The following is a 12,258-nucleotide window of genomic DNA, read 5'->3' as shown; positions in this document are numbered from 1 at the left end:
ATAAGAGTAGGTGTGTTTTTGTAAGTAAATAAATATATTATCAATCTATTACCAAAATTTTTAGATAGGCATACTAATTCTAAAAATATAGCCATAAAATATTTATATTTGAATAATTCTGTAGTACACGGAATAAGTACAAGAATATAAATATAAGATATTCAACTTGAAGTGTCTCTATGATGCACATATATTTTCCTTCTAAAACTGTAGGACGTGATAAGGAGCATTGGAATCATATTTCAACTTATAATATATATGCACACATAGAATAATATTTTATTTTCAAGCATGTAGTAGCATATATATCTCAATTTATCTTGACAGTTGAGATCAAATTGCATCTTAAAATTTCTCGGATGAGATTAAATTGTTCCCACTGGCACTGCATATGCCTGGTCTGATCACACGCCCTTGGGTGCCAGTATCAGCGCATAAAAACAGTTATATACATCTCTAAAATGCAAACACAAAACAGAGAAAGTAGTAATAACAGAGCACAAATGGTATGTTGATTCATCTCAAAGTCCAAACCATGTGGTGCAGATTGAAAAACTAGGCGAAAGATGATGGATACGGATGTTTGTAGAATTCATAGTGCAAACCATCATGAGGAAATATTGGTCAAAATAATGAGAAACATTGGCCGACTGCAATTATGTTCCAGTAAGTTCTAACATAAATTTATTTAAAGACAATTCTACCATAAATTACACGTACCCCTATTGATGACGGCAGATTTTGTTTCAAATATCCACCATCACCCCCGGATAGCGTGTCATGAGGTGCTTGAATCCATTGGTCTCCTTCATGGCGTCGAGCACATCCTGCGACGACACAAATGCGATGCAAGCATTTTTGAGAAGGGCGCGGTCATACCACTCTGCCAAAGTTAAGGTGGTTGCCACTGTTTGCTCGTTTATGTTTTGGCATAGTTTTCCTTCGCACATCGTCGCTAGCCTGTCCAGGCCATATCGAACTCCGACAACGAACAAATGTTGCAGCGTTGCGTTTTTCTCAAGATCACAACCATGTGGGAGCGTATCCGTGTACATGAAATAAAGAAGCGCCTCGAAGATGACGGGGTCCATGTCATCAACCTTGACGGGTTTTGTAGGGTCCTCCTTCGTCGGGTCCAAAAGCTCTGCCCTGAAGGCCGGTGATCGTGCCGCCAGCACGTGTCTATGAGCACGGAACGATTTGTCACCACGATGAACGTTACATCCACGCCTTCCTCGTCCTTCAACATCCTTGCAAAATCCTCTTGCAGATTCGACGGCGGGGCCGGGATGGTCAAAGTGTCATGCTTCCTCATGACAGTCAAAACACACCTGATCGTTACAACAGTCCTCGTTGTCGGATAGCAGCCGTCGCAGCTTGGACTTCTGGACAAAGTGCTCGAAGCCCCAAAAAATACCTGCGGACTGGAAGGTATGTTCTATGCTCCCATGCACAAGCACTTGGCCATCCTTGCCCAATAAACTCAGGGTGTAGTTGGTCTGCAACCCTAGTTCTCCATTGCATAGACGCAGATAAGCGGAGGCGTGGGCGCCTCCGTCCTCCTTCAACCCGTCGGGGTAGAACGTGATGTCCCACTCGCAGCCTCCAACGCAGAACGTGCTCGACGAGATGAAGTTCCCGGCGCCCATGCCGTCGAGCAGCGAGAAGCCCGTGACCTCGAAATTGTGTGCCGCGGTGTCGCCCTCGGTAAAACTCGTCGACCACGTCTCGGGCACATCCTGCTTCACCGGAGAAGAAGAAGAACCGATGGTGTTTCCCATCGGAATAGGTAGGAGATCGAGCGAAGGGCGAAGGGCGACGGGCTGGTGCTGCAGGTTCGTGACATCCGCGTCGCTTATGTATATATTATGCCAAAAGTGTTCAGAGTTCACGTCGCGTACGCACGGACACATAGATGGAATATAATCCTTCAAAATTCTGTAAGGATAGAGTTCACGTAGGGTACGGGAGCGGCTGGGGTTGCAACTTGCAAGGCACCGGCAGGCGGCAGTGCCGTCAGGAACCGGGAGCCATATGGCGGCGCCTTCCTCGGACGTGCCGAACGGGTCTCGATCGCCCATGAAATTCTTGGCACGGATCAGGCCCTCGATTGCGTTTGCTTGGCCCTGGATTAGATGGGCCAGCAATTTTGTTTCGAGTAGGAAAACATGGCAGAAGAAAGTTCTCTTTATTTATTTATTTTTGTATACAAGGGTCGAACTGCCCTTGCTTAATGCATGTACCTGGCGTTGTACAAAAATATTTTTCCTAAGAAAAGACACCCAAAGCATCTTAAATCAGATAATACCAAGGAACACAGAATAATGACGGACAGAAAAAAGACAAACAATCAACAAAAAAAAAAACTACAATAAGAAACCATGCTGACCGTTTTATGCCTACCGCTGTGTTTTTTTCGGAGTTTGAAAATTGCATTGAACTGGCAATAAATGAAAGTGACACGTGAAAACGGCCTCAGCATACCAGTTAATAAAGCCTCATGTTCGTCTTTGCATTCTCAGGTGTAGAACCATTTGATTTTATTAAAAAGATATTCGAGCTGTTTCTTTTTACTCAGCTTTTAAGATCTGCCTTAAGTCAAACTTTGTAAAGCTTGATCAAATTTATACTGAAAATATCAACATCTACAGTACTAAAGATCTACAATATGAATTCCCATGATGCACCTAATGATATTGAATTGATATTGTGAATGTTGATATTTTCTCCTCCAGCCCTTAGGTCTCTTATAGGGGAAAGAAGGCAGGTCTCGCGCGGGGCCGTCCCTCCAATCGTTTTCTTTTGCAGGAGTAGATCATTTCGACCGAAAATGAAGTGTCCCAAGGTCAATTTTACCCTTGCTTCCAAGTGATGTTATCCTCGGTATATCGCCCTCAAGGTGAATGGTGCGGAGAATTACTCTCCCACTTCCGCATAACAAGCTCAATTCACCAACACAATCCGCTCATCCATGAGCTATGCCATTTGGAAGGTTTTGGCACCTCCCAAGGTCAATTACTTGTCTTGCAATTCAAAATCAGATTTGGACTGTGGATAGACTCGAGAAGTGTGGATGGCCAAATTGTGGGTTTTGCCCTCTATGTAACAAATCGAGATATCGTTTGACCACATCTTATTCAAGTGTCGGTTCACCATGAGACTATGGGGCATGATGAAGGCTTGTCTCAACCTCAGACAACATTGACACTTCTGTTGGATAGGTGATCGTTCCATCAAGGATTGGTAGATCAATATGTCTGAGATAAATACGACAAACAGGAAGGTGATGGCGTCCCTCACCGTGCCCAAACAAAGAGAGCACTTGACATGGCCAGCTGATGCATGAAACAAAAATAACAAAGGTGAGTGTACGTTGAATATCCTAACACGTGCACGTGGGTACATCAACAATTCAATTACAGATTCCACTTCATAGTTTATCGGAGAATGAAAACATTTAGAATACACATGACCCGATAATAAATGAAAAAAGAAGGGAAAGGTAGCTAGGTAAGACATATGACCATCTTGTCTACCACATTATATGCACGATGCCGAGCGTTTTTGTTGGCCTTTTTGTTGGATGAACAAACTTGGATTTTTTATCTATACCTGAAGCAAGTGAAATATACATAAAGTTGGTAAGAAAATACTTTGAAGCGATGTTGGTGAACGCCCACATAATTTCTAATCAAATGAAGGCAATAAAACTGAAACGCACACACACACACACACACACACACACACACACACACACACACAAAGAGAGAAATTGCCTGCAGACTCACATATATAGTCATTGATCCAACAAAAGGAAATCATGATGTGCTCTGGCCACATACCAGCTTTGCTGACAGATAGCAACCAAAGTTGAGGATCCGGCAATAGCATGGTATGAAACTATGAACCACACATAAATGATAGCATCAAATTTAACTAACTAATTGCATGCACGCACCGAGAGATCTTGAAGTAGGAAGATGAGCTATTGTTGTGGATACGTACTAACCTGGTTCGATAGCCATTGCAATTCCCCAAATCAATCCACCTGAATCAGGCTCTAGCACCATAGATGAGGTCTGTGGATTACAACGAACATGAACAAAGGGGAAATGATGTTGTACAAATTTACCAACATAAATAGCATTAAAGGTGCTTTGTTCTATGGTTTTTCTATTCCCTCATTTTGAACGCTGGGCATATAATTTAGTTCTGATGAATAATTCAATTTTGAAAATTACTCGCTACAATCAATCAAAATACATGCACCAAACGAGAACTAAGAAAAGTATCATACCTTCACATTTGCATTCCTAGAAAGTGAGGCATGCCCAAATACAGAGAGAACTTGAAAATTATAGGACAAACAAGAATTGATCTGTGATGAAAGAAATACCTTCAAATAGATGACTCTGATATGCACCGTCCTCACGCCGTTCATTTAGAATAGAAAAGCTGAATAGAAGGTTGTTACTCTAAGTCAACTCTGCACAGTGTGAAAGAATATTAGACCCGAGTAACTAATCTCACGCTGTAACAATTAGAACTATGAGCAATTCGAAGATGTTGTGTTTATGCATATTAATCTCAGCCAAGAAATCATTGAAGGTGAAAGAAGTGACTCACCTTGCAATGCAGCAGAATCAGCCAACCAATTGGAACTGAGGTCTAATTGATCAAGCTAGAGAACCTGCGTTTATTTGGGAGCACAAAGAACAATATCAATAGAAATATAATCTGTAATGCAGAATTGGGGGGAATGGTGGAGGGACCATTGGCAGAAGAGGGAAAACGAGCGACCTGAGTGTCAACCATGGCTGTCGTTTAAGGTTTTGCAGAAGCGAGGAGCGAAGAGGGTAGATAATGGGCATTATATGGACGCGAGATTAAAGGAGGAGCGTGAACTGACAGCATAACTGACCCGAGCACATCGATTGCCATTACTGGCCTCTTGTAACCATGATTCAATTACTGAAAGGACGGAATCGAATCGAAAAAGGACGGTCTCCTGCCCTGGGAACTGCCTCGTGGCATCGCCCGGAAGGCTACCTGGTCGGCCGCCCGCACTGAATCGCGAGCCTCTCGGCTGGACCTGCGAGACCACGGGACGGCTTTCTTCACATGCATCCTGCGTCTCCGTCGATCCCCTCGCACGGCTCGGTCGGCTGGGGCCGGAACCCGCTCCTCCTGTCGATCCCCTTCACGAAGCGCATGGCCGCCTTGCCTCGATCCCGCACCTCCTCCGGTCGATCCAATCGACCTCCACGCATCGGTTGTGGATGCATGGATGAACGCTCATCGGTCGCTCCTCTCTATCCCTCCCTAGTCGATGGACCCCTTTAGCGAAGCACACCACTGGACCTCATTCCCCGAAGGCCATGGCTGAATATGGGCCGGCCTAGGCCCAGTTAACCACAGGACAGCGTTTCGGCCTGTGGAGTAGCTGCCCATAGGACAGTAGGCCCATTTTACCATATACGCGGGACAAATCGCTTTACATGGAGATCCAACGACCAGAAACATCCAGATCGCAAAAACGGACGGCCGAAAACCCAAATCGCTGTGAGGGCTCGCTTTAGGCTCAGTTATACTGTCCTTAATGGCGCACCACCCCACGGTGCGCCATTACTAGTTTGCCCAGTTTCCACCGAATGCACCCCCCCCCTCCCCCCCTGGACCGCCTTTTCAGTTTTAAAAAAAATTAAAAAATAATAAAAATGTCAAAAAATAAAAGAAAATATGTTTCCCATGTGATATGTGGTCTAGTTGTTGGGAAAATTTACAAATATAAATTTCGACTTTATTTGTAAAATCTCTCTGGAAATTTGTAAAATGGGCATAACTTTTGCATACGAACTCGGATTAAAAAGTTTATATGAAAAATCATCTACTCGAAAAGTTACATCCGAATTTAACAGAAGGAACCCCGTTAAACATTTTCGAAATCCCCAAAAACCTAACAGAAAAAAAGTTACGGGGCTTTCAAGATCTAGAGGCAAAAAAATTCAAAAAAACTTGATTTTGATTTTTTTGAATTGTTTTTCAAAAAATGATACGTAATATGACCGGGAAGTTTGAAATATTTTTTAAAATTTCATCATAGTCATGAACATGAACAAAGTCCTAGACATCAACAAGGTATAATAGGATTGATATGCTAGATATATCAACAAGTGCCTGTGAAGTGAGCTGTTGCTGGGGTTGGATAGAACTTTGAACTTAAGCATGCTTGGGCTGGAGTAGTGTGAGGATGGGTGACCTTTCGAGAAGTTTGACCACGGAGTGCGATTTGACCTGATTTAAGCATATTGACCCGAGATTAAGCCATAGTGACCTGAGATTAAGAAAAAAATTTAAAAAATAAAAAAAATTCTGAAAAAAAAATTGAAAAAAATATTACTAATGGCGCACTTCTATGTGGTGCGCCATTAGTATACCAGATACTAATGGCGCACCGTGGGCTATACTAATGGCGCACTGCATAGTGCACCATTAGTATACCAGATACTAATGGCGCACCAGTGGTGCGCCATTAGTAAAAAATACTAGTGGCGTGATAGTAATGGCGCACCGGTAGTGCACCATTAGTAGGCAAAACCGGTGTGCCATTAGTAGGCCTTTTCCTAGTAGTGTGTGCATAACACTAATCAACTACCGTAAATCCTATACACTTAATTATTAATATCTAGCTAGCTAGTAAGCAAAAACAGAATTTGTAGTACAAGACAGTGTGACTCACAGGAAGTTGTAAGGAAGTAGTATATCTTCATTGGTATTGAGGCGCTTGAAAAACTCTAGCATGCTTTCCTCTAAACTTACTCGACAACTTGAAAGATTCCATGTGTATTCATTAATGGTATTTGGGTCAATGAACCCAATGCCATAGCGTCTAGATTTTTTCATTTTATACATCTTCATCCTGCATATAATACCACAAAAAAATATAGTGAGGATAATTACATGTAATGATTGATCAAAATGATCACTACAGCTAGCTTGAGGCTTAGATTACAGAAAGAAATCACTTACAGACAATAGCAACTGACAATAGATTTGTCGAGTGCGTCTTGATTGTATAACTGAAATAGTTCTGAATACTCAACGGACAGAGCTTTCTCATGGAAGTAATGCTCCTCTTTGACATTCACCATGAGGGACTCTCGATTGGAAATCTTGGTAATGTTTATGTACCATTGATGCAATTCATACATTCTCGTTGGGAGGTTCTTGACTTTGTCTGACTCGACCAAAGGTTGGCCCCGGACATATTTCCGTTTTATTTCCTCCTCTCTAAGCGGAGACATGGGCTCGACTTCGAGGAGTTGTCCAATAGTGATCTTGAGCATTTCAGCCTGCATTATATGCTCCTCGGTTATTACCACATCGCCCAGCTGGGGAACGTTAACGGTTTTCCCACAACAATATTGGGCGCGCGTACTCTCATGTGTTGTTGGCACAACAAGCGGGGGGATCAATTGTGTCGCCTGTTCTCCTAGCTGGGGAACGGTTTTCCCGCATTTTTTGACAGCTGCATGTTGGCTCGAGCTCGAGCTCGCTTCCTTCCTTAGTCGTGCTTGATGTAGCTTCTTGAGTTGGCGCTCATAATCTGAGTCAACAGGCTTGGGAGCTGGTTTTCTTGCCATATGAATAAAGTGGTCAATAACTTTCTCAGGCACTTTCTCCCTTGGCGGCGTTGCCGGTTTCGGTCCAAAATGGGCGTCCACTTGGGCCCGCACTATGGCTGAGTTTTGCTCCTCGGTCATGTCGTAAGGCCTCTGAGGAAGAGGAGCGAGGCTTGGACCATATATATATTGCTTGTCTCCGCCTGTACTTCCTGTACTACCTCGAATCGTACTGCTATGCACCATAGCTGCGGTGTGTCTCTTCTGCGATTATTGAGACGGCAGAGACGGCTGACGTGGCTGAGTTGGAGCAGGAGGAGTGGCCTGACGCTGTGCCGGACTTGAAGCAGGAGGTGTAGCCTGACACGGTGTCGGACTTGAAATAGGAGGAGTGGCCTGGCGCTCTGCCGGACTTGAAGCAGGAGTCTGCTCACGCGTTCGTGAACTTGGAGGAGGTGGCTGACTTCGAGGAGGAGTCGGCTCACGCGTTCATGGACTTGGAGGAGCGGGAGTCTGCTGACTCGGTGGCGGACTTCGAGGAGGAGTCGGCAGACGCGGTGTCGGTGGACTTCGAAAGATGATGCAATCCTTTCTCCATATGATGATACGATGTATGGCCTCTCCCAGTGTGCGCTCGTCGTCACCTCCAGGAATGTCAAGTTGTAGCCCTGAATATGGGTCCACCACTTCATCAACCAAGACACGAGCATAACGCACTGAAATCGAGGGGTGCAATGGAAGGTTGCTTCGGGGGTAATTTTAAAAGCAACGACGTCCTCCACCTTCATGGATATGTTCTTCATTTTGGAGTGTAGCTCACAGTTAGTGTTCTCTATGATGCCATCCACAGGGTATATATCCAGTAGTGTGTCGCCTGGGGCGGAACCAACGCTGCTTCTCGGCATGGATGGGATGGTGCTATCCAATGCTGGACGATCATCCGCTTGCTGCTGCCACTGCTGAGACCCCCTTTCCTGGCTAAGTGAGTCGATCTGCTGCTGCTACTGCTGGAATTTGAGTGCCAAGTCCGGGTGCCTTGCTTCTAGGCCTTGAAGGCGTCCTGCGTCCTGCTTCCTCTGCTCCTCCTCCAGCTTCCTCTTCTTCTCCTCCTCCATCTTCTTTCTTGCACGGGTCTTGTAGTCGTCGTTCCATTCCGAAAAGCCCTCATACCAGGGAATAATGCCCTTGCCTCGTGTTCTTCCCGGGTGTTCAGGATTTCCTAGGACGCGCATAAGCTCGTCGTTCTCTCTGTTGGGCGTGAACACCCCCTTTCGAGCATCTTCTATTGCGTCAAGTATCTTTTGTTCGGCTCCTTTTAGACTTGCCTTCTTCGAAACCAGGCATGTCTTCGGGTCCAACACCCCCCCATGCACATAGAACCAAGTTCTGCACCTGGGGGGCAGCTCCTAGTAACCGGAGTGACCCCTACATCCTTCATCTCTTGCCCAGACTTATCCCACTTAGGCATTGTCACCGTGTAGCCACCTGGACCCAGCCTATGGAACTGCATCTTTTTTGCGGCATTGGCCTTGTTTTTTCTCGACCGTTCCTTAGATAATTCTGATTCCTTGAATTTCACGAAAGTGGGCTAGTGTTCTCTTTGCTTCTCCAGTGTTCCCTTGAATTCTGGAGTCTTCCTTTCTGCAGCGAGGTAGTTGGCCCATACAGTTTTCTTGTGGGTGTTGAATGCAATTGCCATCTTCTTAAGAGCAGTGTCCTTGACTTTCTGCACATCTGCATGAGTGAAATAATCTAGTAGGGTGAAATGTTCCATCAAAGATTCCCAAAGGTTTTTTTTTTGCTCTGTCGTCGACCCAAGTAACATCTGGGCGTTTAGTTTTTGGCTCTTTACATTCTTGAATGGAGATCGGGAGTTGGTCCTTCACAAGAACTCCGCACTGACGAGTCCACTTGTTCGCAATGTTCTTAGGCGTGAGGGGTTCGCCATTAGCTTTGATGGAGTCGATGTTGTACTTTACACCCTCCTTCAACTTTTTGCCCGGGCCTCGCTTTGTCTTGTTGTCTGTAGAAGCGGGTTTTCTCGATTCGGAGGGCTGAAAGAAGAAAGATCGATTCCTTAATATATCTTCAAATAAAAAAACATGTGATGATCACCAGATGCCTGCTTATATAAATATACCTCGCCGGTAGTCTTTGTTATTTCAAGATCAACATTGTATGTGTCATCATAAACATTGTCTGCGTCATCATAATCATAATCATAGTTCATGACTTCATCAGCTCGATCGTCAAGATCGAATATCTTATCATCACCCTCCCCGGTATTGTTCAGATATTGGGAGCCGTCATCTGCTTCATTCAGATCATCTAGCCTACGAGGGCTGCATATGATCTCGAACAATTCCTCTTCTCTCTCTCTGCCGGTATTGCCCGCCATAGATTTTACTTAACTAATACAGAAGAAATATAAAATAATTTAGTATTCAAATTACAATGTATGGATGCAATCAATAAGGAAAAACTGAACCATATAGTACATAATATGCATCATCTCGATTAATATATAATCTCGAATACATCGTCTCGAATAATATATATAATCTCGAATACATCGTCTCGAATATTATATATCGAATACATCACTGGCTAGGTACCTAATAAAGATCGAATACTACAGAAGAATCTAGGCCACTTGCGGTTCCTGGGGCGCGGGCGGTGGACACCCAAAGATAAGGAACCATCACAGGATCATATCTCCGGTCATCTGCCCAAAGAACCTGCCAAGTATTGGAGAACCTGACGTCCATAGTAGCCATGTAGAAATGGACGTGCTTGTCCTCCTCCCTGACACGGCGACGCACCACCTCCGGCGGGACCGGCTCCCTCTGCACCGAATGTGGCCCATGCAAACGCCACCTAGGAGATCAGGGTCGACGACAGGACCCGAGGCCGGTTTCCTCACCAAGCGGCGCGCCCCTCTAGGTAGCACCTCCCAGTGCCAGCCCGGCGGAGCCCAGTCCCGGACATGGGTTAGCTGGACTTCGTCGCAAACGGGTCGACGGCGAGGATGCGGGTCGGGCATCGTCGAGAACAAATACTATATACCCGCAAAAAGTAACATTTTTTAAATGATTGGATTGTGATAACTAAAATTCTATATGCAAATTCTAACAATTTGACATTAATCTAATTCATCTAACTAAAACTAATTCTAAAATTTCTAACATTTCTATATATATAACTGACATTTATATAACATTTCTAATATTTCTATAACTAAAAAACAGAAAAATTGCTAACATTTCTATAAACATTTCTACAACTAAAAAATAGAAAAAAAATTATAACATTTCTAATATTTCTATAACTAAAAAACAGAAAAATTTCTAATATTTCTATAGATATTTCTATAACTAAAAACAGAAAAATTTATGTAACTAAAATTTATAACTAAAAAACTAATGTGTGTGTGTGTGTGTGGACATGGCGGCCGGGGCAGGAGCTCACAGGCGAGGCACGACGACGGGGGGCGGCGACAGGGACGGAGACGGGCGATGACGACGGGGATGGGGACGGGGCGGCGACGACGGGGACGGGGACGGGCCGGGCGGGGACGACGGCACGAACGGGCGGGGCGCGACGACGGGCCGGGGCGCGGCGACGGGAACGACAGGGACAGGGACGGCTGGGGCGGCGACGGCGACGAGGGGCAGGGACGGCCGGGACGACGATGACGACGGGGACGGCGACGAGGGGCGGCGGCGATGGGGCAGAGGAGAAAGAAGCAGAGGGAGAGATGAGAAATGAATTTTTTTGGAGTGCTTTCTTATATAGAACACCCCTTTAGTACCGGTTGGAGCCACCAACCGGTACTAAAGGTTTGTTTTGGCCAGGCCAAGCGGCGGGAAGCGCCCCCCCCCCCTTTAGTACCGGTTGGAGCCACCACCCGATACTAAAGGGGTGCGCTGCCAGGCAACGGGCAAAAGTTTAGTCCCACCTCGCCGGGCGAAGGGCAGCCGCACTGGTTTATAAAGGGGTGCACTGCCAGGCAACGGGCGCAAAGTTTAGTCCCACCTCGCCAGGTTGCATTGAGGAATGCACATAGCTTCATAATGGCTAATCGAACGTTTTCCGGTAGAAGCCGCCTCAATGCAACCAGAAGCAGTTGAGTCATAATCACGTGGCAGTCATGAGACTTTAGGTTATGGAACTTTTTCGCTGCCATATTTATTATTCCCTTTATATTTGACGAGAAGCCAGACGGTACCTTCATACACAGCAGGCATTCAAAAAAGGTTTCCTTCTCTTCTTTGGTAAGAGCGTAGCTGGGCTGACCCTAATGTATGTCGTCTTTTCCATGCATACGTTGCTGGTCCTCCCGTGCCTCTGGTGTATCTTTTGTCTTTCCGTACACGCTCAAGAAGCCAAGCAGGGTCACGCAAAGATTCTTCGTCACGTGCATCACGTCGATTGTGGAGCGGACCTCTAGGTCTTTCCAATATGGCAGGTCCCAAAATATAGATTTCTTCTTCCACATGGATGCGCGTCCATCAGTGTCCTTCGGAACAGGTTGTCCGCCAGGACCCTTTCCAAAGATTACCTTCAAATCCTTGACCATATCATGTACATCAGCACCAGTACGGTGGCGAGGCTTCGTCCGGTGATCCACCTCACC

The 12,258-nt window shown here is 45.3% G+C and overlaps 1 pseudogene; it reads right to left on the bottom strand.

Annotated features, from left to right (window-relative positions):
* Positions 1-684: 684 nt before the first annotated feature.
* On the bottom strand, positions 685-1,942 carry LOC123039416 (BTB/POZ and MATH domain-containing protein 2-like; annotated as a pseudogene).
* Between the last annotated feature and the right edge of the window lie 10,316 nt (positions 1,943-12,258).

This window comes from Triticum aestivum, chromosome 2B, assembly GCF_018294505.1.
Source record: "Triticum aestivum cultivar Chinese Spring chromosome 2B, IWGSC CS RefSeq v2.1, whole genome shotgun sequence".
NCBI classification, from domain to species: Eukaryota; Viridiplantae; Streptophyta; class Magnoliopsida; order Poales; family Poaceae; genus Triticum; species Triticum aestivum.
The sequence above is the reverse complement of the archived record's forward strand: the minus strand, read 5'-3'. Positions and strand labels throughout refer to the sequence as shown.